At 42.3% G+C, this 25162-nt stretch overlaps 1 pseudogene; it reads right to left on the reverse strand.

Moving 5' to 3' along the window:
• Positions 1–25162, reverse strand: part of LOC109129500 — a 59103-nt pseudogene that overhangs the window by 17417 nt on the left and 16524 nt on the right.

Genomic DNA, 25162 nt, shown 5'->3' on the forward strand with positions numbered 1-25162 from the left:
AAACTAAGGATAGAATGGCCACGCGGCCGAAGTGGTCCATGGCCATGCACTAGGGTCCATAGCCTCGTTAAAACCCCCTTGGTAAACCACGTAGGGACAAACCCAAGGTGGGAAAAAGAGTACTACTTTCCCTAATGACTTGGAGGTCTTCACCCTTGTGAGATGGTGAAGACCGTTAGAAGAGCCTCGGTTGGCTGCTCGTCGGGTCGGTTGGGGCCGCGGTCGAGTTCTGCTTGTTCCTGGACGAAAGCTTGGACAAAGATGAGGCACTTCTTTCTTGCGGTCATAGCTGCGGTCCGGCTCCTTGTTGTAGCTCCGGGCATCAGGTTCGGTGCTTGGGCTGAGGGCCGTCTAATTCCAGACGCAGTCGCGTCCTTGGTTTCTTGCGCGCTCCGGTCCTCGTCCGTGTCCGTATGCTGGCCATCGTCCCGGGTTCCATCACTTGGTCTCCGGGTTTAAATACCATCTTGTGCCTTTCTTTGTTACCTTGTTTTGTGTACTGCTTGGTCTTCTCCTTGATGTTTATTCTTGCTTTCTCATGGATCTGTTTGGCAAGGTCAGATTTCTTTTTCCCACCCAAACTAGCTCTTTCACTCAAAGGTAGAGGGGTTAGATCCAATGGACATAAAGGATTAAAGCCATAAACGATTTGGAACAGACAAAACTTAGTTCTTAGTTTAGACCAAAGCGTTTTCCAGAAGTTACTTAAAAACTTTGTACCCCTATTAAAAACAATTAGCTTTGGCACTCCATGAAAACGAACAATTTCCTTAAAAAACAACTCAGCAACATGCAAAGCATTATCAGTTTTGTGACAAAGTTTGAAATGCGCCATTTTTGAAAATCGATCAATGACCACAAAAACTGAATCTTTACTAGTCCTAGTTCTAGGCAAACCAAGCACAAAATCTATAGAAATATCATGCCCAGGCTGAGTAGGAAAAGGATGTCGATAATTTACCGTGATGTTGTTAATGGCTCTACAATAAACACAAATGCGCCAACTTCCATCCTTTTTGGGCACAAGTATGATTAGAACCTCACATGGGCTCACACTCTCTCTTAGATGTCCCTTTTCCATGAGTTCATTAACTTGCCTTTGAATCTCTAATGTCTCCACGGGATTAGTCTTGTAAGCTGGTCGGTTTGGAAGTGATGTACCTCGGACAAAATCAATCTAGTGTTCTATACCTCTTATTGGCGGAAAAACATTAGGGTTCTCTTCTAGAAAAATATCTGTGAATTCCTGCAAAACATCTATCAAATCACTCGGGAGCTCCAGTGCAAGGTCAGAAAATGCTATTAGTGTTTCTTTATACACAAGCAAAAGCAATGGCTGTTGAGAGTACAAAGATTTCCTTACTTGACTCTCTTTGACAAAGAAGTTAAAGTTCTTAGGAGATACCTCAGGTTTTGCTGGTTTAATTTCTTTGTCTCGACTTTCTTTCAATTGGACCTGGTCTTGATGGACCTCCAACGGAGTTAAAGGAACCAGAGTGATCTTCTTTCCTTTATGCTCAAAGGAATGCCGATTGGTGTAGCCATCATGTATCGCCCTCATGTCAAACTGCCAAGGTCGTCCTAGAAGAATATGGCTTGCATCAATGGGAAGGACATTGCACAGAATCTCGTCTTCATATCGGCCGATGGTAAGAGGAACCGTGACTTGCTCCCTGACGTACTGTTCGCCCGTTTCATTCAACCATTCCAGTTTAAAAGGTCGCGGATGAGGTCTTGTCTCAAGTCCAAGCTTCCTAACAAGAGTTTCACTAGCAACGTTAGTACAGCTTCCACCGTCAATGATCAAAGAACAAACTTTATCTTTAACTGAACATGTAGAGTGAAAGAGATTATCCCTTTGTTCTCGGTCATTGGACTTAGGTTGAACGCTCAATGATCTCCTAGTGACCAGAAGTGTCCCTTGAGTTGGATATTCAAACTGTTCTTCCTCTTTGTCAAAGATTGGTCCGAGATCTTCCTCTTTTTCTTTATCGTCCTCGGACTCCACTTCACCGTTGTCTAGGAGGATCATTACCTTTTGATTCGGACATTTGTTGGAATAATGTCCAAGTCCTTGACATTTGAAACACCGAATATCCCTTGCCCAATTGTTGGTCTCGACTGCCTTTCCTTTATCAAGACGAGTAGGAGCATTAGTCTTAAAAACTGAATTTGATGAAGTTGAAGACTTACCTTTATCTTGATAACTTTGTTTTGGAGCAAAAGAAGGTTTAGAGAAACTCTTCCTCTTGGTTTGTTGTTCGATTAGAATTGCCTTGTGCAACATTCCCTCAAAGCTTTTATATTCTTGAAGCTCCATTCTGTCCTGAATGTCCCAATTGAGGCCTGCAAGGAATCTGGCCATGGTAGCTTCTAAGGTTTCATCTACGTCCGTCTTGATCATTAAGCTTTCCATTTCCTGGAAATAGTCCTCCACAGATTTGGTTCCTTGAAGCAAGCGTTCGAGTTTTTGGTGGAGATCTCTGTGGTAATGAGCCGGCACAAACCGTTTCCTCATCAAGGTAGTGAGCTCATCCCATGAAGCTATTGGTCTTCCACATGTCCTTCTCCTGTGAGTCAAAACTTGATCATACCAGTTAATAGCATAGCCTATAAACTCAGTTGTTGCTAACCTAACCTTCAAAGGTTGGAATTTTAAGTTTTAAACCACCTAAATTGTCATTTCTTGTACCAAAAGGATTCACCTTGATCATGGTTTCTATGACTTTGTCTAGGTCAGTTGATTGATCGATCATCTTCTTCATGGAACTCCTCTTCTTCAATTTCCTATTCGGGCTGGTAAGTCCTCCTTGAACGTTCTCTCCTGGCTGCTGGTCTAGAACGAGTTTGTTGGCTGTTCTGAGTCTCGTCGAGCCTCTGGTGTAGTTCTTCTAGACTTGTATTCATAAGGTTAGTAATAGTGTCATTCAATGCTCTCCTTTGCAATTTAGATAGCCCGGCGACAGAATTCCCTGGCCGATCTCGTTCTCCATCACTTTCCATGGTTTCCTGAAAACTTAAACACCAAAAGTTAGCAGATAAAAAATCCTCACAAAAAAGTGTTTCTCTCAATTTTTTTGGTAGGTCACTCAAGAGCTTTCTCCCTAATTTCTAAGAAAACAAATCCAAGCAACCCAATGGAATTCCCAAGCAACAAGGGAAGAAGGAAGATAGAAAGACAAGAGGATTTTTGTGAAATATGTTTTAATCACTCCAAGGCTGGATTTCTCATCAGCCAGCAGGATTTCTCTTCCACCACTTAGCCAAATGCAAATCTTTTTATTTTTATTTATTTTTTGATTTTTCTTTTGTTTTGAAAATAGAAATGGCCTAGGAAAGGAGGTGACCCAGATTTAAGATAGAAAGAAGAAGAAATATTTAGAAATGGAAGATGAGAAGATGAACAGACAAATACCGGTTAAGTGGCTCTGATACCACTTGATACGCCCAAAATTCGAGGATCACTCAGCCGGACTAAAAAGGATAGAAACTCGCCAAGGTGCAAGGTGCAACAAGGGAGATTTGATGGATTGAGGGGTCGCACAACAGTTGCGGAAGTCTGATGATATTCCCAACTCCAATCACTGCTAGATATGACACACTAGTCCAGCAAAAGGAGGCTGTTGCTTGGATATTACACACCAAAAAACAAAGAAATGTTCTAGACAAAGAACAAAGAGATAGACTCTAAAATGAAAAGGAAAATTGGTTGATGATTCTCAAATGAGATTGCATGAGTTTATATAGAGATAGAAAACTTGGTCACAAAGCCAAGTATTATTCTTGAAACTAAAACACAATAAAGATAGATAGTTGAATGAAGATTCAACTCTTTGAAATTTGTCTTCCCAAGGTGAGTTGAACTCTATTTTCGTCACTCCTCTTTGACCACAAAACAAAGTGATTATTTTGGGCTTTCTTGGACTTGAATTAGGCTCAACGTGGGCTGGACTTGATAGGTATCATCCCCAATAGTTCTTCCCATGCTCTCTTTGGCCATAAGCTCTTGAATAAGCCCATTTAGTGCATTTCCTAGCCTCTTAGCTTTTGCTCTATCATTGGTCCTTCAGGTACAAGCAATGGTTCCTCCGCTACATGCTCCTCGGGTTCAAGCTCAACTACTAGTTTCTCAAGTTCAAACTCAGCTACAAGCTGCTCCTTATTAGCCCCTTCCATGGTCACATCAATGTCGCATAGTCAGAGTCACACCAGCCGGTTATCTGAAAGTCACCTTTGCTGCGTAAGAGAATGCCCTGGCCAGGATCGGATTTGAGATACCTCACAAGTCGTAGTGCTGCCTGCCAAAGATCATCTCGAGGTTGTTGCATAAAACGCGCCAACATGTGAACAGAAAAGGCAAGATCGGGTCTTGTCACAACAAAGTAAATCAAACGACCAATTAAGCAACGATAGCGATGTGGGTCTGGAAGAAGAGGTGAAGTAGACAACATGAGGTCATGACTTTGTTCTAACGGAAAAGACGCCGGTTTGGCACCAAACATACCTGTATATGCCGTTTGAGCTGCGTGCCACCTCTATTCCCAGAAAATACTTAAGAAGACCTACGTCTTTCATGTGAAAACACGAAGCCAAATAGTCTTTATAGTCCAAGTGTCGTTTGCTTCCTGAGCATCAATTTCATATGTCATGGCCTTATTCCACCGTTTATCAGCAACATCCTCTCTATATGATTTGGGTTCAACAGCCTTTGCAACCGTAGACATATACGCAACATGAGAGGCACTAAAACGCTTCTAAGAATCTTGGTGAGAAATTGGATATTGAAGCCACTGGTTCACAGGTAGCGAAATTGACAATATAATCCTTTAAATGAGCTGGGGTTTCTCGTTGTCGTGTACTTTGACGGAGAGGAGGATTGATCGGAACGGGAGCCGGTGATTTTGTGCGTGGAGGGTGACTAGGCAACGATGTGGGTGCAGCTTCGGCCGATGTCGAAGATGACAGAGTGGTGGACGAATTCGGTGTCGGCACCAGAACCAGCGGAGGCACAGGTGGAGTCGAAGTCGAAAATGAAGACCCAATATCACGTGGACCAGAACTTGTATCACTTGGGCTTGATTGAGATAATTGGCCTGCTGATCCATCAAGCAAATCATCTTGAACTGGGCCAGGAGACAGTGAAGCCCAAAGTGCACGTTGATCGTCTTCAATCTTTTTCTCCGTCACGTTCGCAATGGATGAGATTGGAGCAAAAGGAAACTCACCTTCGGAGAAGACCACATCACGGGAGACAAAAAAAACTCTTGCTTTTCAAGATCAAATAACCTCCAACCTTTTTGACCAAGAGGATAACCAGCAAATACACATCGGCGACTCCGAGATGTAAATTTGTCACCATGACGTTTGTGATTGTGAGCGTAACACAGGCTGCCAAATACTCGCAAATGTCCATACTGGGGTGGTTTCTTATGAAGCCGTTCATAGGGTGTCTCGTTGTTAAGAATAACACTTGGAGTCCGATTGATCAGATACGCTGCTGTTAAGACACACTCTCCCCAAAATTCAAACTGTGTATGCGTTCAACTCTCCCATTTTGTTCAGGAGTTGAAACGCAAGATCGTTCATGAACAATACCATGGCTTTGAAAGAAATTGGTTAAACACATAAACTCCAAACCATTATCACTGCAGATAGTACGGACTTGGACCCCAAATTGACGTTCTGTCAATGCTAGAAAATTTTTTAAGTGCCCTGGTGCCTCACTCTTATCAGCTAACAAATACAACCACACCCCTCTTGAATAGTCATCAACGATCGTTAAAAAATACCTAGCCCCAGAATGAGCAGTTGTTGGTTATGGTCCCCATAAATCACAGTGGATTAACTCAAAGATTGTCGATGTCTTATTCATACTCAAAGGAAATGTGTTGCGAGTTTGCTTTGCGCGGAGACAGATATCACACGCTTTATTCAGAGAAGAAGAAACAAATACAGAAATCGGTGAAAGTGAACAAACAACTCTCGCAGATGGATGACCCAACCGTTTGTGCCACAACTCATAGTCTTTTTCCTCTGTTGCAATGACTGCTGCTGCAACCTTCATACAACGAAAATAAAACGTTCCACCAACTCTAGTACCCGTCCCAATCAACGTCTTCAAAGTGTGGTCCTGGACCACAAGAAAGTGATCAGTCATTTGCAAAACACATTTGTTTTCATCCATCAGTTGACTAAGAGAGATCAAATCAGATAGAAACTCCTCTACATAGAATATAGAATGCAGGACCAAATCTGAACCAAGACGAACTGTCCCTTCTTTCACCGAAACACGTTCTCTACCATCAGCCAAAATAACCAATACTGGATCTATATCTCTCACATTTGTTAAATATCAAACTTTCCGGTCAAATGATGAGAAGCTCCAGTATCCATAATCCATTAAGGAGAGGTAGACTTACCATTTAATTTTTCCTGAGTTGCATCCTTGCCAGCATTGAGGACCCGTTTGATAGTACGCCACTGGTCATCAATGAGGGTGACACCTTCACGGTCAGAATCAGTAATCATGGTCGGAATCAGTAATCACATGATTTGTATCAAATGGCGAAACAGTGACATGATTAGCATACGCCGGTTTGCCTCCACGGCCATGACCGCCACTAGAGCTAGCTCCCCCACGACCTTGACTGTGAACCGAGCGACTACGAGGTCTATCTCCCCACCACTCGGGATAACCAATGACAACATAACAACTTGCTAAAGCATGTCCACTGCGGTTGCAATGAGTACACAAGATGCCTTTTTCCTTGTCATCACTATGTATTTGAGGATATGTAGAGCGAGATCGCGTGTGAACCGCAAAGGCACTTACATCAATGCGATTATCCAAGGTCATGGTGCCATGCTTTATCAAGTCCTCCTCTTGCCGAACGATGTTATAGACTTCTTCCAGCGAAGGCACCGGAGTGCGAGAAACAAGGTTTGAACGCACCGTTCGATATAAAGCATCATCAAGTCCGAACAAGAATTGCTGAACTTTGTCTTCCTCACGATCTCGGTCCTGAAGACTTTCAAGATCACACATGCACCAGCCACACTTGCAGGTACGCAATGGACGAAACGCAGCCATGCTATCCCAAATCTTCATCAACTTACCATAGTAAGTCTCAATGGATAGCCCCCGTTGTTTGCAACCAGCAAGATTATACTTGATTTGCATCAATTTTGGTCCGTTCATCACCAAAAAACGTTTCTTCAAATGATCCCAAAGATCTTTATCCACATCGCGATGCGAGACATTCGAGCGGAGAACAAGATCAATCGTCATCTTAATCCAGGACACAAGAAGCGCTTGGATTGTCCACCAGTCTTCGAGATCTGGAGATCCTTTGTCAGGTCGGGGAATGGATCCATTGAGAAACCCAAACTTCTTACGAGAACAGAGAGCAGTCTTCATTCCACAAGCCCACTTATCATAATTATCACCCTTTAATAGAGGATGAGTGATATGTTACGGTTTTGACTCACTTTGACCCCGTTTATTTGATAGTTTTGTAGTTGTTTGAGTCCTTTTCAGGTTATAATAAGAGGCTAGGAAGCTAAAAGCAAGGATTGGAACAGCAGGAGCAATCAGAGCAGAAAGGAGTTGAATTGGAGCAGAAAAGCTGATTTTAGACCCAGGAGCACATGCTCCCGATTTCCGAGCACATGCTCCCAACTCTACGGTTTCATGACAACACGTGGCAAGCATCTAGGCGCCGATTCCCTGCCTAATTCCCCTTATTTTAGACGATCCTTTGTGAGAGAAAGAGGGCTGAGATTGCTTTTTAATAGGGAGATTTGAATTTGGATTCTTTCCTTATTTTTCTCTACTTGTATGCTATTTAACCTAGGGTTTTAGGAAAGAGAGAATATACTTTTTCTTTTTGGTTTTTGAGCGACGTTTTTGTGAGTGGAAGAAGAGCGGCTACCTTGTGAAGCATTCTCTGAACCCTTTTTATTTTTATGTCATTGAATTTCTCATCTTTTGCTATGATTCATTTCTCTATGTCTGAGTAGTTTTCTTTGCTAGATTAGGGGTTTCAAAAGGGGTTTCATGGGTTAGCAACAGAACACAAATAGGGCTTTATATAATCGATTGTCTTCACTATTGTTAGACTTAATGCTTAGGTTGATTTGATCACCCAATCTATGATTCTAGGTTTATCTATTCATCAAAAGTGTAATAGGTTGCTAGAAAAGACATTAGTGGGCAAATTATCCTAGACCTGCGAAAGTTGATGTGTAGGTGATTTGTGAACTTATCATTCCTGTTCTTTAATGCTTGTCTGCGATTCTGGGCTCAAACGACAGTTTAGGGTTTATGGACCGCCGAGCATGTGCTCCGGATGTCTGAGCACGTGCTCCGCGTTTCCGCACAGAATCGATCAGATAGAGTTATTGATACCACGACAGTGGATCAGTTTATATTTATGTTTGAGTTCTAGACTGGTACTTAATCTATGCCCTGAATAGTTGTTTAGTTGCTATCTCTGAAATTCCCGAGAATTACCCCTGATCTAGTGTTTTGCTTATTGCCTTTTTATACCGTTTTAATCGCGTTACTGTTACCAAACAAACCCAACTTTGAATTGTCTTAGCTTGAAATTGAACCAATAGAACCATAGAGTAAAACTTGGTCTTCGTGGGATTCGACCCCTAAGTACTACTTCTTTGCTGTGCACTTGCAGTAGGAAAATAGGGTTTAAAACTCTGTGTATCAAGTTTTTGGCGCCGTTGCCGGGGACCAAATTTTTACCTTTGGTTTTCGGCGAAATTACTAGACTAAGACCTTACTGATTTGTCTTTCTGCTTCTTCTTTGCGTGTGTTTCAGGTGCATGTCAAGAAGATCTACAAGAAGAAACAACACCGAAGAACTAGTTGCTTTGTCAGCCGCAGAGCTCTCTTTGGCAGAAAGAACAAACCGCAAGAACAGAAAGTTTCAATCCGTCAACATGGGTGACAATAGAAACAATGAGGATATGGCTGCCGAGTTGCAGCAACTTCGACAACAGTTGGGGCAGTTGCTCCGTGCTCAACACGAAAGAGCCGCGCCGCCACAACCGTCCATTGGGGACAAGGACAACCCGCATGTGTTCTACACCAACCGAGCGGCGATTGTTCCTCCCACCATCCCGAGACAAGATTTTGAGATCAAGCCACAGATGATCTCTCTAGTGAAGCAGCACCTATTTCACGGTCTCCCAGCTGAGATTCCGATGGACCACATCGAGAATTTTGAGGAGATATGTAGCACCACTGGTTCAAATGGGATACCGCCAGACTTTCTGAAGTGCAAGCTCTTTCCCTTCTCTCTTGCGGATAGAGCTTCACGTTGGCTGAAGTCATTGCCACCTGGGTCTCTGACATCATGGGAACAGTGTAGATCTGCGTTTCTGGACCATTTCTACACCAAGGCTAAGACCGCTGCCCTGAGGAACAAGATTTCATCGTTCCAACAGCACACTGGAGAAGCCTTCTGCGAGGCTTGGGAGAGGTACAAAGAGTACCGTAGAGAGTGTCCGCACCATGGATTCAGTGATGAACAGATTCTGGGCATTTTCTATGATGGAGTTAACTGGGACTACAGAAACGCTCTCAACTCGGCCAGCAATGGGGATTTTATGACAAAGTCTAAGGAAGGAGCATATCAGTTGATTGAGAACCTAGCTGCAAGCTCCAGCAACAAGGCTCCTGAGTATGACAGGTCCGTGAAGGTCAACAGTGTCGATACGCAAAAGATTGACGAGTTGACAGCCAAGGTGAACCTTCTTCTGAAGGGGAGCCAGAAAACTGTCCATTTTGTCGATGAGACCGGAGACATGCCGCTAGCTCAGGAGATTTGTGATGGAGAGGATGAAACGATGGAGGTTAATTATGTGAGTGGGCAAGGTTTTGTGCAGAACAGGGGTTTCAACCCGAACTACAGAAGCCATCCGAATTTGTCCTATAAAAGCACCAATGTGGAGAACCCTCAGGATCAGGTGTATCCGCAGCAAGGAGCTCAGAATCAGATGGGTTATCAGAAAACCTTCTCAAACAACTTCCAAGGCAAACAGTTTGTACCCACTCAAAACCGCTACCAAGGGGGGAACCAGCAGGCATATACAAGCGTTCAACAAGCACTGCCTTTCACCAACCAGCAGTTGGGACCTTCATCTGCTAGCAGCTCTCAGGATGAGCTGAAAAACATGATGCAACAACTCTTGGTGAATCAACAAAAAGCTTCATTGGAAATCAACGCTAAGGTCGATACCATGTACAATGGCCTTAATGGGAAGTATGAGGCAGTAATGTCACATGTGAAGAAGCTTGATGTTCAGGTTGCACAGACTGCTGAAGCCGTGAAAAGAACTCCTGGGACTCTGCCCGGAAAAGGGGAAGCAAACCCGCGGAACGAGTATGTCAATGCGATTGAGCTAAGGGGAGGAAAGAAGTTACCCCCTAGAGAAGCACCATCCGCTAGGCTTGACAAGGGCAAGGGTATTGCTGAAGAATACCTTCCTCAACATGCTGCTGAGACTCCACCGTTGAGTCAAAAAGAAGCCGAAGCATCCGGCGAGCATGTGCTCCCATCCAGCGAGCACGTGCTCCCGACTCCCGATCAGACCGTTCCTACTGAGGTACCTCCTGCACGCGTGTACACCCCTAGGGTTCCTTACCCTGTTCCTCCTAAGAAATCTCGCAAGGATTTGGAGGATGCAAAGTGCAAGGAGATGTTGAGAGAATTGACGGTAAAACTACCCCTAGCTGATGCTGTTCAGATGATACCTGCTTTGAAGAGATATGTGAAAGGGTTAGTTTCTGGGAGAGTGTCAGAGGAAGAGAACGTGATGATGGTTTCAAGAGAGTGCAGTGCTGTGCTGCAAAACAAAGTGCTAAAGAAGAGAGATGATCCAGGGCGATTTGTCTTATCCGTGAGAATCGGTAAAACGATTTTTGCAAACTCCCTCTGTGATCTAGGTTCCAGTGTGAACCTTATGCCATATTCAGTGGCTAAAAGGCTGGGATACACGAAGTTCAAGTCTACACGGATTTCGTTAGTATTCGCGGATAGATCCACCAAGCGCCCCATAGGAGTGTTGGAGGATTTACATGTCCAGATAGGGGACACGCTTATACCAGCAGACTTTGTGGTTCTGGAACTTGAAGAAGAACCACGTGACCCCCTGATCTTGGGTAGATCATTCTTATGCACAGCTGGTGCGATTATAGATGTGCAAGGGGGAGCGATCGATCTCCAGCTGGGGGATATGATCGCAAGGTTTGAGATGAATAAGCTGCTCAAGAAACCTATGATAGATGGTCAGACTTTTGTGGTTGATGATGGTTCAGAGGTTGCACATGAGGTTACCGATGAAGTTCTCACTCTCGACCCGTTGGAGGTTGCCTTGACAAAGGCAGAGGGTAAGTATGGATTCTTGAATGAGGAAGCCGACGGTTTTACACGCATTTTGGATGCAGGTACACGGTTCCAGCAACTGGTAGCTTACGCCAGCCTAGACGATGAGAACCAATCAGGGGAGGAATCCGCCGAGGGAGCACCTGCTCCGGATTCCGGAGCACATGCTCCGGTAAAGTCAGCGGACGGTCCTTGGAGCGAGTTAAGAGCTCCAAAGGTAGAGCTAAAACCACTTCCAGCCGGGCTAAGGTACGCGTTCCTAGGTCCTAACTCTACATACCCCATGATAGTGAACTCTGAACTAAACAATGTAGAGACCGCTTTGCTCCTTTGTGAACTTAGGAAGTATAGAAATGCTCTAGGGTATTCACTAGATGACATCCCAGGAATCTCACCAGATCTTTGCATGCATAGGATACATCTAGAAGATGAATCAATGACTTCGGTAGAACATCAGAGGAGGTTGAACCCGAATCTAAAGGATGTTGTTAAGAAAGAGATAATGAAACTTCTAGATGCGGGTGTAATTTATGCTATTTCTGATAGTTCCTGGATTAGTCCAGTTCATGTAGTCCCTAAGAAAGGTGGAATTACAGTGGTTAAGAATGATAAGGATGAGTTGATTCCTACTAGGACAGTTACGGGACATCGCATGTGCATAGACTATAGAAAACTTAATGCTGCGACCCGTAAGGATCATTTTCCTTTGCCGTTTATTGATCAAATGCTTGAGAGATTGGCTAACCATCCTTACTACTGTTTCTTAGATGGCTATTCAGGTTTCTTTCAGATCCCAATCCATCCCGACGATCAAGAGAAGACCACATTCACATGTCCTTACGGCACCTTTGCTTACCGCAGAATGCCGTTTGGCTTGTGCAATGCACCAGCGACCTTCCAACGATGCATGATGTCCATTTTCACTGACCTGATTGAGGATATAATGGAAGTTTTCATGGACGATTTCTCCGTCTATGGGAGCTCCTTTTCCGTTTGTTTGTCTAATTTGTGCAGGGTGTTGCAGCGGTGTGAAGACAAACATCTGGTGCTGAATTGGGAGAAATGCCACTTCATGGTCAGAGATGGGATAGTGCTAGGACACAAGATTTCTGAAAAGGGGATTGAGGTTGACAAAGCCAAGGTTGAGGTGATGATGAGTTTACAACCGCCTAATTCGGTAAAAGGGATCCGCAGTTTCCTTGGCCACGCCGGTTTCTACAGACGGTTCATTAAGGATTTCTCCAAGATAGCAAGACCACTTACCCAGCTGTTGTGTAAGGAAGTGAAGTTTGATTTCGATTCTGCTTGCTTGGAGGCCTTTCACACGATCAAAGGAGCTTTGGTTAGCGCTCCGATTGTACAACCGCCAGATTGGGACCTTCCCTTTGAGGTCATGACTGATGCGAGTGATTATGCCGTGGGAGCGGTTCTGGGACAGAGAAAAGACAAGAAGCTGCACGTGATATACTATGCCAGCCGCACCTTGGATGAGGCTCAGTGCAAGTACGCTACAACCGAGAAAGAACTTTTAGCGGTTGTGTTTGCTTTTGAGAAGTTCCGATCATACCTTGTTGGTTCCAAAGTGGTTGTTCACACTGATCATGCAGCATTGAGGTATCTACTGACCAAGAAGGATGCAAAACCAAGGCTACTCCGTTGGATTTTGTTGCTTCAAGAGTTTGACTTGGAGATTAAAGACAAGAAGGGTATTGAGAACGGAGTTGCAGATCACTTATCAAGAATGAGGATAGAAGAAGAGCTACCCTTGGATGATAGCCTTCCTGAAGAACATGTTTACTCGATCGGCATCTTTGATCCCGCCGAGCACATGCTCCGCCTGGGAGCACATGCTCCGAAAACCCCGTGCAAGGCAATCGATACCAACAAACAGCCGAGTTTTCCTTGGTTTGGAGAGTATGCAAACTACCTAGCAGCAGAGAAAGAACCTACTGAGTTTGTGGGGAACAAGAAGAAGAAGTTCCTAAAAGACATAAGGCGGTATTTTTGGGATGAGCCTTACCTCTATAGGCATTGCTCGGATGGTGTTTTCAGGAGGTGTGTGACTGAGGAGGAGGTTCCTGGAGTCTTGTTTCATTGCCATAGCTCACCCTATGCTGGACACTTTGCTACTTTCAAAACCGTGTCCAAAGTTCTTCAAGCGGGTTATTGGTGGCCTACCATGTTCAGAGATGCGCAGCGGTTCGTGTCTACTTGCGACACATGTCAGAGACAAGGGAACATCAGCAGGAGGAATGAAATGCCTCAGAATTTCATCTTGGAGGTTGAGGTATTTGATGTTTGGGGAATTGACTTCATGGGACCTTTCCCGAACTCATTCGGCAATGAGTACATATTGGTGGCTGTCGATTACGTGTCCAAGTGGGTAGAAGCTTTGGCCAGCCCCAATAATGATGCAAAGACCGTGCTCAAGATGTTCAAGTCGGTTATTTTCCCACGGTTTGGTGTCCCACGGGTAGTCATTAGCGATGGTGGATCGCATTTCATTAACAAGGTCTTTGAGAGTCTTCTCAAGAAGAATGGAGTGAGGCACAAGGTCGCCACCCCCTACCACCCACAAACAAGCGGCCAAGTTGAGATCTCTAACCGGGAGATTAAGAGCATTTTGCAAAAAACAGTGAACACAACAAGGAAGGATTGGTCTCTGAAGCTAGATGAGGCTCTATGGGCTTATAGAACCGCCTACAAAACACCCCTGGGGACTACACCGTTTCACTTGGTGTATGGTAAGGCGTGTCACCTTCCTGTTGAGCTAGAGTACAAGGCTGCTTGGGCAGTGAAAATGCTGAACTTTGACACTAAGAGCGCCCATGAAAGGAGGAAGATGCAACTGCATGAGCTAGAGGAGATTAGGCACCTCGCCTATGAAAACTCAAAACTCTACAAGGAGCGTACCAAAGCCTACCATGACAAGCGGATCCTCACTAGGACCTTTGCTCCTAATGATCAAGTCTTGTTGTTCAACTCTAGGCTGAAACTGTTTCCCGGAAAGCTAAGATCACGATGGTCCGGACCCTTCACCATCAAGGAGATTAGACCATATGGGGCTGTTGTGTTGCTGGACACAAAAGGAGGAGAATTTGTGGTGAATGGACAGAGGCTGAAACCATATCTTGCCGCCTCTGAGCACGCAAGGGGTGAAACCTTCGCCCTAGGCGACCCTCCTATTGCCTAAGGAGCTTTCGAGTCAAGCTAATGACTTAAAACAAGCGCTGGGTGGGAGGCAACCCACCAGGTATATATTGCTGAGTTTTTCTTTTTCTTTTTAGGATTTGTTTCTTCTCTTTTCGGTTTCAGGAATGTTGGAAGAAGATGCGGAGCACATGCTCGCAGGACGCGAGCAACCCGATGCACATGCTCGGCGAACTGAGAAAAAAAAAGAAAAAAGATGCAGAGCACATGCTCGCAGGACGCGAACAACCCGATGCACATGCTCGGCGAACTGAGAACAAAAGAAGAAAAAGAGAAGAGCGATTGGGCCAGGTAAGTTTAATGAATTTCAGGCCCAGGCCCACCAGGCCCAGGTAACCCACCAAATCGCAAACCCTTCTCTCTTTTCTTCTTCCTTCTTTCTTCTCTTCTTCTNTCTTCTCCTCGTCGCCGTCGAAGCTCTCATTCCGTCTATGGGAGCGCATTGACATACAACATCTGGTCCACTCCCGAGTCATCCAGTTAGCCAACCCCTTCTACACATACCGGTACGGTGGCCCTGACGGTAATCAGGGGAGCATTCGCCTCCCAGCTCCTGAGCTTACGCAGCTAGCCACGGTGGATGATCTGCGTTTCTCCCGTGCCCCACTGCTTCTGGGAGATGTTCCGCCTCCACCTACCCAGTTTGATCCACCACCAGCAGACTTTGCTAGGTCATCCCACCACCGCGAGGACAGCGTTCCACCATTCACATCATCCGATCCTCAGGGTGAGTTTGATCTCCCACCGATCTCTGATGAGCCCGATACCGCTGAGTACAGGAGATGGATGGTCGAGTCGCAGCAGAAGAACAACAGCTTGATGCGAAGGATCCTGACGACACTATCTCGCGGTTGCTGCCACCTCACCACCACCGCCGCCGACCCAAGCCCACCAGTGAGACCACCACGTCGGAGGCGCCGCCTTGCCCGTTCGGAGAGCGAGAGCCCAGACGATTCCGACGCCTGATCGCGGTTACACACACCATCATTGTCCTATCCGCCTTATTTTCTTTTCATTTTTGTTGTTATCTTTATTTTTCTTCTTGTCTAGGTCTCTCTTTGGCTTATTTTCCCACCGGAGACGGTGTGAAGTAAGTCCAGGGGAGGGTCACCTATGACATTAGTTTTCTTTATCTTTCTTTTTATTGAGTCAGTTTGTCATGTGAGTCGAACCAAAACTTGTGGGAATTAGGACCGAAATCTGTGATGTTTTTAACCATTTGTGAGTTTGACCGTTTTTCCTAGTGACCATTGTTGCAGAACTAAGAGTACAGAGACGAGCTAATACCTCTTCACATTCGGACCCTTCTCCTGGCCAGAAAAGCTTCATCCCATTAAGGTTTCACCGGAAAGACTTAGACTCTACTTTATTGGAACCTAACCGGATTTAAATTCTTCTCGTTTTGGGCATTAGGATAGGGAACGTGTCACATATTCAGGACTTCTTATTCATTTTGCCAATCTTGCTGATCCTGAATAGCTAGCTCATTTTAAGTTAGTACCCACCCCGAGCCTAACCTCCTTTCAAACCACTTGCACTTGTATTTTTGTTTTCTCATTCTGTGCAGCTATGTGCAAAACGGTCGGGGAGAGCAGGACTGACACAATCTCTAACTCGCTCTTGCTGGAGAACCAAAGAGGAAAGAGCCGGACGGACAGAGCACGTGCTCCAACCCAGCGAGCACCTGCTCCGAAATTATATACATCCGAGTCCGCGAGTTGTTTTGAGCAGAGAGAGAGCCTAGGATACGGTCCGCATGCTCCAGGGGCAATATCAGAAGAAGATCCCCCATCATCCTTCATCTAAAAAAAAAAAAAACGCTTAAGGATGATGGAAAGGGACCAGAGCTAGTGTTACACACCCCCGAGCATGCGTTGTACCCTGAGGAGAAAAGAGAGGCTGAGTTTGAGAAGATAAGAAGAGGAGAGTGATTAGAGGTTGTGGACATCAATGAGTCCACTCTCCCTTACCATTTTGTGCGATATCCTGCATCTCTTTCGAAGTAATGGTAACCCCTAAACACTCTATAGCTCCACCATTAAAACAGCCTTTTATCTACCAAGCCTCGATTTCACTAGCTTAATGCCCTTAATGAGAAGCTCACGCCAATTTTAATTGAATGTAAAGAGTCTTTGTCTGGAAAGTGATCTTTTTCTGGGTTTGATTGCCAATTATGGTTCTGGTTTTGGAGATGTTTGCTGGAGAAGTTTTTGGTATAGCTTGTTCTAACACATGTGGTCTGCAGGTCATGGTCTACTCACGGTTTCTGAGATTTTTGCGAGTTCCCACCTTGGCTCTCTTGGCGCTTGGTTTGAGTTTGTTTGAGGACAAACAAAGATCTAAGTCCGGGGGAGTTGATATGTTACGGTTTTGACTCACTTTGACCCCGTTTATTTGATAGTTTTGTAGTTGTTTGAGTCCTTTTCAGGTTATAATAAGAGGCTAGGAAGCTAAAAGCAAGGATTGGAACAGCAGGAGCAATCGGAGCAGAAAGGAGTTGAATTGGAGCAGAAAAGCTGATTTTAGACCCAGGAGCACATGCTCCCGATTTCCGAGCACATGCTCCCAACTCTACGGTTTCATGACGACACGTGGCAAGCATCTAGGCGCCGATTCCCTGCCTAATTCCCCTTATTTTAGGCGATCCTTTGTGAGAGAAAGAGGGCTGAGATCGCTTTTTAATAGGGAGATTTGAATTTGGAATCTTTCCTTATTTTTCTCTACTTGTATGCTATTTAACCTAGGGTTTTTAGGAGAGAGGGATATACCTTTTTCTTTTGTTTTTGAGCGACGTTTTTGTGAGAGGGAGAAGAGCGGCTACCTTGTGAAGCATTCTCTGAACCCTTTTTATTTTTATGTCATTGAATTTCTCATCTTTTGCTATGATTCATTTCTCTATGTCTGAGTAGTTTTCTTTGCTAGATTAGGGGTTTCAAAAGGGGTTTCATGGGTTAGCAACAGAACACAAATAGGGCTTTATATAATCGATTGTCTTCACTATTGTTAGACTTAATGCTTAGGTTGATTTGATCACCCAATCTATGATTCTAGGTTTATCTATTCATCAAAAGTGTAATAGGTTGCTAGAAAAGACATTAGTGGGCAAATTATCCTAGACCTGCGAAAGTTGATGTGTAGGTGATTTGTGAACTTATCATTCCTGTTCTTTAATGCTTGTCTGCGATTCTGGGCTCAAACGACAGTTTAGGGTTTATGGACCGCCGAGCATGTGCTCCGGATGTCTGAGCATGTGCTCCGCGTTTCCGCACAGAATCGATCAGATAGAGTTATTGATACCACGACAGTGGATCAGTTTATATTTATGTTTGAGTTCTAGACTGGTACTTAATCTATGCCCTGAATAGTTGTTTAGTTGCTATCTCTGAAATTCCCGAGAATTACCCCTGATCTAGTGTTTTGCTTATTGCCTTTTTATACCGTTTTAATCGCGTTACTGTTACCAAACAAACCCAACTTTGAATTGTCTTAGCTTGAAATTGAACCAATAGAACCATAGAGTAAAACTTGGTCTTCGTGGGATTCGACCCCTAAGTACTACTTCTTTGTTGTGCACTTGCAGTAGGAAAATAGGGTTTAAAACTCTGTGTATCAATGAGAGATCACTGCACCAGGATTATCAGCAGTAGTCAGATCATAGGGTGAGATTGTGCATCTCACTTCGGTTGTCGGGTTTGTCGGAGTCATCGGTTTCGTTGGGTTTGTCGGGTTCGTGGGGTTCATTGAGTTCGTCGGGTTCGCAGCAGCCATCGATCAATTGGAAAAAAAAACTTTTAATTTTGCAGAAATGATTCAGGCTTTGATACCATGAAGAAATAGAGGTTCTGAAGTTTTTGATGCATCTATTAAACCTTGATTTACAAACATATATACATCATAGAAACGATCCTAACAAATCACAATCTTTACATATATGGAAACCACCATTAACTGTGCTCATATCACGGGATTGATACGTTGACCAAGTTACTTCACAACCAAGGTTCCAACAGGTTCTTCTCGCCGTGTTAACTGGATCAGCCGAAGTTAAGTTCTTCATGGATCTGAAGATACCTTCGGTGGAAAATAATTGTTGCTTAATCTTTGGCGTGTACCACGTCGGAATTTATCGGTTCATAGTCAGGTATCGTAGGAATCAACAGCCAAATCCACCGCCACCACAGCCACAACAATAGGTACAGCCGCAGACGCCGTCACAAATTCCAAACATCGTCGTTTTCAGGCTATCCGGTGAGTGCTTTGGGGTTCTTCACCGCTGTGGACGATCCTCTCAAGTCCATTAAGAGCTTCTACGTTCCATCGATATGCGTCTGCAGTTAATTTCATGTTCTGGTTCTGTCAGCTGTTTTACGAAGGACAGAGGACTATGGCATTTCCGATGGCTTTTTGGCGGCTTCTTATGGGCTGCTCTTTTTGGCGGCTGTGTATCCTTCTCATTATACCAACTGTTATTTTGAGTGGCCTCAGAAACATCCAGTTTCATAGTCTTGAGAAACTTCTCAATCTCCATCTTCCCGTTGTTGCTCCTACCATAACCAATCAGCCTTCGCGCCGCCTGTTCTTCAGCCTTTGCCGCCGCCTGTTGATACGAGAACACTTGATCATGAGCAAATTTGTTGATGTTGTACCCACGAAGTATGGAAAGTGCCAAACATTGGGAACGACCCGAGGAGGAATCAAAGCACAAAAGAAAGAGCACGGAGACGCCCAAAGGTACACCATCCCCGTCTCGGAAACGTTTCAGGGACGGAAACGGCTACGAAACTCCATCGAAACGTTTCTCAACACAAATACTAATCTAAATGTAGAAGATGATGACGTGTCTTGTTAATTGTTTTTTTTATACACATGATTACTAACTTAAGTCCTAAATGGAAGTTTCTAATGTTAAAAGTGTTATTTTGACTAACAAAAACATTTGATACATAAAATAAAAAAGCAAACTTTAGGTGGTAGGATTTTATATATATTAACTTATAAGTACTCATGCCGTCCGAGTTTCTAGTCTCCGTACCCGTTTCAGTGCTACTTAGGAGGATAGAAAAGAGATGATGAAGATGAACATAACCCGCCAGCCATAGGCTTCCAGTTGTAATCGCCGTGGATCGAGCATGTAACTCTCTCATCTCATTACCGTGGGGCGCGACATTTTTTTTTTGGTGTGCGAGATTTTTTTCTTTTTTTTGGGTGTGCTTGTTTGTTAGTCGAGATTTTTTTTTTTTTTTTTTTATCGAGAAGACTTGAGATGATGACATGGCACATAGAAGTAGGATTCTCATAAATAAATAAATGAAATATTGACTTCATCAATATTACCTTTGACAAAGTCTTCGCCTCTACGGTGTCCATTTGGGATTTGGCACATGAATAAATCTAACTTTTTTACTTTTTACTGTATTACTTTTTTCCGTATCTTTACGTGTTATGGTGCCACGTTCACCACACTTGCTAATGCCAAATTCATAATCTTTTTGAAAAATCAAAACTAAAAACTAAATAAAATTATTTCTGTTTATTTAAATTTAATATTTAATTAAAATAGTACAAAAATGATTTTTGGTTTTTATACTTAAATGTTGGGTCATTCTAGTTGATTTTTGATTTTTGTTTATGGTACGCATAAATCAACAAATTTAATGCTTTTTCCGTGAAACAAGAAGAAGACTTCATCATCCACCGCACGGTATAATTTTTTTTCTTTTCACAATTTCAATATTTGTAGATAAATCATTGGGCCTATAACACGAAACGCCAGTCAAAATATCTTTATTTCGTTTTTATTCTCTTATATTAGAAATTTGTATAATCTTATTCATATATAAATGAATTTAAATTGAGACATACTATGAACGTCATAACTCATCCCATATTAAGAAACCTGTTATACTTATTATTCTCTCCGTTTCTTCTTCTTTTTTTTTTATACAAACAATCGGGATTCTCTCCGTTTCTTCTTATTTGATTTTTAGGAGAAAAAAATGTTTTGAAATTCCTGATTTTTCTAAAGTTCAATGCAAAAAAAAGAAATATTATAGAGATTGTTTCTTATTGATTAGATTATGTTTAGGTAGATATTTAATTATGTTTTAGTTTAAAACTTAACAAAAATGAAATGATTCTTTTTTTTTTGAATTTAATGTTAAATTATATTCAAAAGAAAAATAAACGTTTTACAAAGTTTATGTTGAAAAAAAACTTTAAACAGGTTGAAATAAAATCAGTAGAATCTAGCTGCAAACCAAATTTGAATGGTTGTGGTTTGGCATCTTTTTATTGTACTGAGACGATTGTGAACGTTCTTATCTGCTTAATCAGTTACTCCGCTGTCGAAGAGTGTTCGTCGTGCCGTCTCCCGTTTCATTCTCTTCAAAGTGAGTAGATGGTGGTTTGGAAAGCATAACCCAGGATTAACTTTAGCGTTTTGTCAAGAACATTCCCGGCAAAAAGAGTGAGGATATCTTTCATGTGACTTGTATACTTGTCTTCGAGTAGTTTTTCCACTAACCCTTCCCACACCAACTTAGAATAGGGACAATGAAAAAAGAGATGCTCTCTCGTCTCCAGCGGGTGATTGCAGAGGATACAACTTGTGTTAGCCTGAGGATTCCATTGCTGCATTTTTTCCCCTGTTGCCACTTTGTTCTTAGCAACCAACCAGGTGAGAAAGGCATATTTCAGAGTGGCTTGTGAGAACCAGATCGCGTTATAGTCATCCAGTTGCGGGCGAACAACGTGAATATGGTGCCATGTTTCCTTGGTTGAGAAACTGTTCCGGTAGCAGTCATTTTTCCCTCCACAGAGGTACATCCTGTGCCTCACGAGAACGATTAAGCTGTTGCTTCTGTATCTCCTCCTCCACAGTATTAAGTAAAGGGAGCCGATGTCTCTGCCTCCTCTGCATAGTCATGACGTCGGCCATAGTGCTTGTCTTCGAGATACCCAGATCAATAAAACCCCTGTCACCAAGTTTTTCATGTAAACAGCCTAAAGAGCTCCAATTATCAAACGAGAAGGAATTAAATGATTTTTTAATTTATGTGCATGCAAATTAAAAAGTTATATATTAAAAACGGAGAGAAATAAATAACTACATATAAAAAACACATTATATAGAACAAATCAATTAGTTTTATTGTTATGATTCAATAAAATATAATATTAAAAAAAATTAAACTACATTAGCTAGAAATTCGAAATTATAAACGTAGAGAATGTATTCGAAGAAATAAGTCGATAAAAGTCCAGAGACAGATTAATATTCTTGAGCAGCAAATTCGATGGCTAAAAGTCCATTTAGTAAAGGCAAGGAAAAGAAAGAGTAGACCATGTCCAATGTCCATCGTGCTATAGAGTTGATAGGATGAGATTCCTCCGGCGAGCAAAGAAAAGGTCGAAACAAATACATCCATGGTAGGGTAATAGAAAGGGATATAAAACATGACAGGTAATATGATCAATGATATTAAAAATCTAAGATATTTTAGTACCGGCGTTACTGTTGGATCCGGATAGTCGTCGAAGAGTAAACACTTGAAAAACATCACTACGAACAAGATCATGACGCCAAATCTTATCGGAGAAAACAAAACCTCACTTCCGGATCTCAACAAGCCAAAAATCGAGAGAGTTAACAACGTATGCCAAATCCCACGAGTGAATACACGTAAACCCTTGAATCTCTCTTTCTCCAAATGTTCCCACAACATTGTCGTTAAACAAGGGTATCTTTTCTCTTCGGCCACATCAGATTTTTTGTTTTGTATTGTTGGTTTCTTTGTTGTGGAGACTTTCTTTTTCTTTGTACAGTAAAACTTCATTGTTGAAACTTATGAATTAGGGCTTCTTATAAAGTTCTAATATATATTCTTATCATATAAAGTACAAGTCACATTGTCCAATAATATTAAGCCACATGAGATTTTTTTTCTTTCTCTTTTAATTTAAACAAATAAAAAACGAATATTAATGATTAATAAAATTAGTTTTAAAAAAAAAAGAAAAAAAAAAACCTACCACGAAGGTGGAAGAAAGGGAAATTTTGTTTTATCCTGATCTATACACAGTCATCTTCCACCTTTAATATTCTAACAAAATTGATTTAACAAAAGAAAAAAAAATTACAATAAAGAAAATAAAGATCAGAATCCGGCAATTTATATTTTTCTAACGAGATTTAAAAAAAAAAAAAAAAGAAGTTTCTAAAAAAAAAATCCATATTTTAAAACTGCATCGACTCTAACCCCTAAAATTACTCACACTAACACCACCTATTTAAAATTAACCATGTCACCGTCTCAAACAATTTCATCTCCTATTTAACATCCAATTAACTCAAATCTACTCTAATTTATCCCTCTTTCACTCAGTCACTCTTCCTCTCCATCGTTTATTTTCTTAGAATTCTACGATTCATATTTCGGTTTCTCATTCCATTTTTACAGTCTCTCTTTTTCTTCTTCATCTTTTTATGTGTGTATTTGTCATTCGCGTTTAGCAATTATGTCATCCAAGTTTGTGTATTTGTCATTCGAGTTTAGCAATTATGTCTTCAGATTTGTTTTATTTATTTAATCTCATAAGATTTTTATTTATTTATTTTGCATGTCGTAGGTTGAAGATGCCATTGCTCTAGATCCTGAAAATACTCACATAGTTATCACTGATGATAATTCCTGGTTTGTAAATCTGAAATCTGGTACTATTCAATAATATTGGTGTATTTACATTTGTTTAGAAGCACATTATTCATTACAAGAAAAACGATGGGACACGTCGGTTTAATAACGTCATAATGTAAACCGACGTTAAAAGTTTTGAAAGCAAGGAGTTTCCCACCGAAATTTTTTTTTTCCTTTCAATATCTTTTATTAATCAATGGAATATTACACCAAATAAGATCAATACAAAACTTCATAAATCAATTTGTTACATAAGCAGAAATATGTGCCATGTAACGAAGATATCAAACATGACGAAGTGAAATTGACGGATGCTTCCTTCCGGTAAGCCTTAATCGCTATCATGTTCCTTCTTCATAAGCCATCTTACTTCAATGTGATATGTATGCCTTATTGGCATTCTTAGTTTGAAACTCCACACAACATAAACAAAGCCCGTTGCTTCTGGAAAAAGTTTTGAAATCCTGACAATCCAATATCAATTAATCTGTATCGGTGTCCTTGTGCGTATTAGAAAAATTGACTTGCTATATAACTCCATCTTATTATACATCTGAGACCAAAAAACGTTGGAGATCGTCACAATAACTATAAGCGTCATATCGAGAAGGCCGTGTATACCAACACCGTGAATGAACCACAACATCATCTCACAAACGTTGTATGCCTTTGTGGAGAGAAAATAAATCTCTAACGCTGGGGAGACCCAACACAGAGACAAACCCAGCCATCGTCATATCCAGATCACCATGTCCTCCGCTGCTAGACAAACCCGCCAAGAAGAAATAATGCCAAAGTTTAGTGATGCAATCAGACTGAAATTTTATCATCCAATCTTCTAATCCAAAACTTGATATGCCTGGATCCCAGATCTGGGATTGGAAATCCCAGTTTCTCAGTTTGATAAAACTCGCGACGGAGTTGGCTAATTGACGATGTTGATGAGGAACGATTCCAATCGTGAACCTAAGGAAGCCGCCAGAAATGATCTTCAGCGGAAAGGCGCCGACACTACTCCGAAGATCTCGTCGGATTGTGGTCGGAATAAAACTCTCGCAAATGGAGAGAAGGACAAAAAACCGGATGTAAGGAATCAACCAAAAGATTTGGGAAACCATTGGCCAGTGTTATCTATGCAAAGACTTAAGAACAAGGGAAAAGATCCGATCGACGCCAGAGAAGCCGGCGCCGGCTGGTAACAATGGCAAAAAGTGGTTTTTGAAGAGTCTCTTTTAGAGAGAGAATAGAGAAAAAAAAAAAGAATAGAGTCGCTTTTTGAGGTTTTATGTCAAAATGTACCATCTTTGTTTTGCAGCCATGGTGCAAGTACTCTAAACCACGAGCAACTCCAAGCGCAATTCTAGAAAGTACCGGCCAATCTATATCAATCGAGGTCTTGTCTGAGATGAACTAATCAAGAGACCCATTTTCCAGAAATTCGTAAATAATTGCTCTCTTGGAACCTTCAGAGCAGAATCCTAGGAGGGTAACAATGTTGACATGAGAAGTTCGACTCATGCTTGCAACTTCATTGATGAAGTCTGCACCATCATTATCCTTTGAGTCTTTCAAAACCTTCACTGCAACCACGCGGCCATCTGAATGTGTTCCTCTATATACAGTTCCAAATCCACCTCGACCAACTTGTTCCGCGAATGACTTTGTAATTTTATTCACTTGTGCGTAACTATACTGCTTTAGTGGAATAAGTGCTTTGAGTTTTGGTTGTGGAATTAGGGTCTTGAGGTTCTCTTGACCATGATGCATGCAAAGATGATACCTAAACATGCAAAGATGATACCTAAACATGCAAAGTGTATAAAAGAGACTAGAAAATGATGCAAAACAATGAGT

Source organism: Camelina sativa, chromosome 16, assembly GCF_000633955.1.
Source record: "Camelina sativa cultivar DH55 chromosome 16, Cs, whole genome shotgun sequence".
Lineage (NCBI taxonomy): Eukaryota > Viridiplantae > Streptophyta > Magnoliopsida > Brassicales > Brassicaceae > Camelina > Camelina sativa.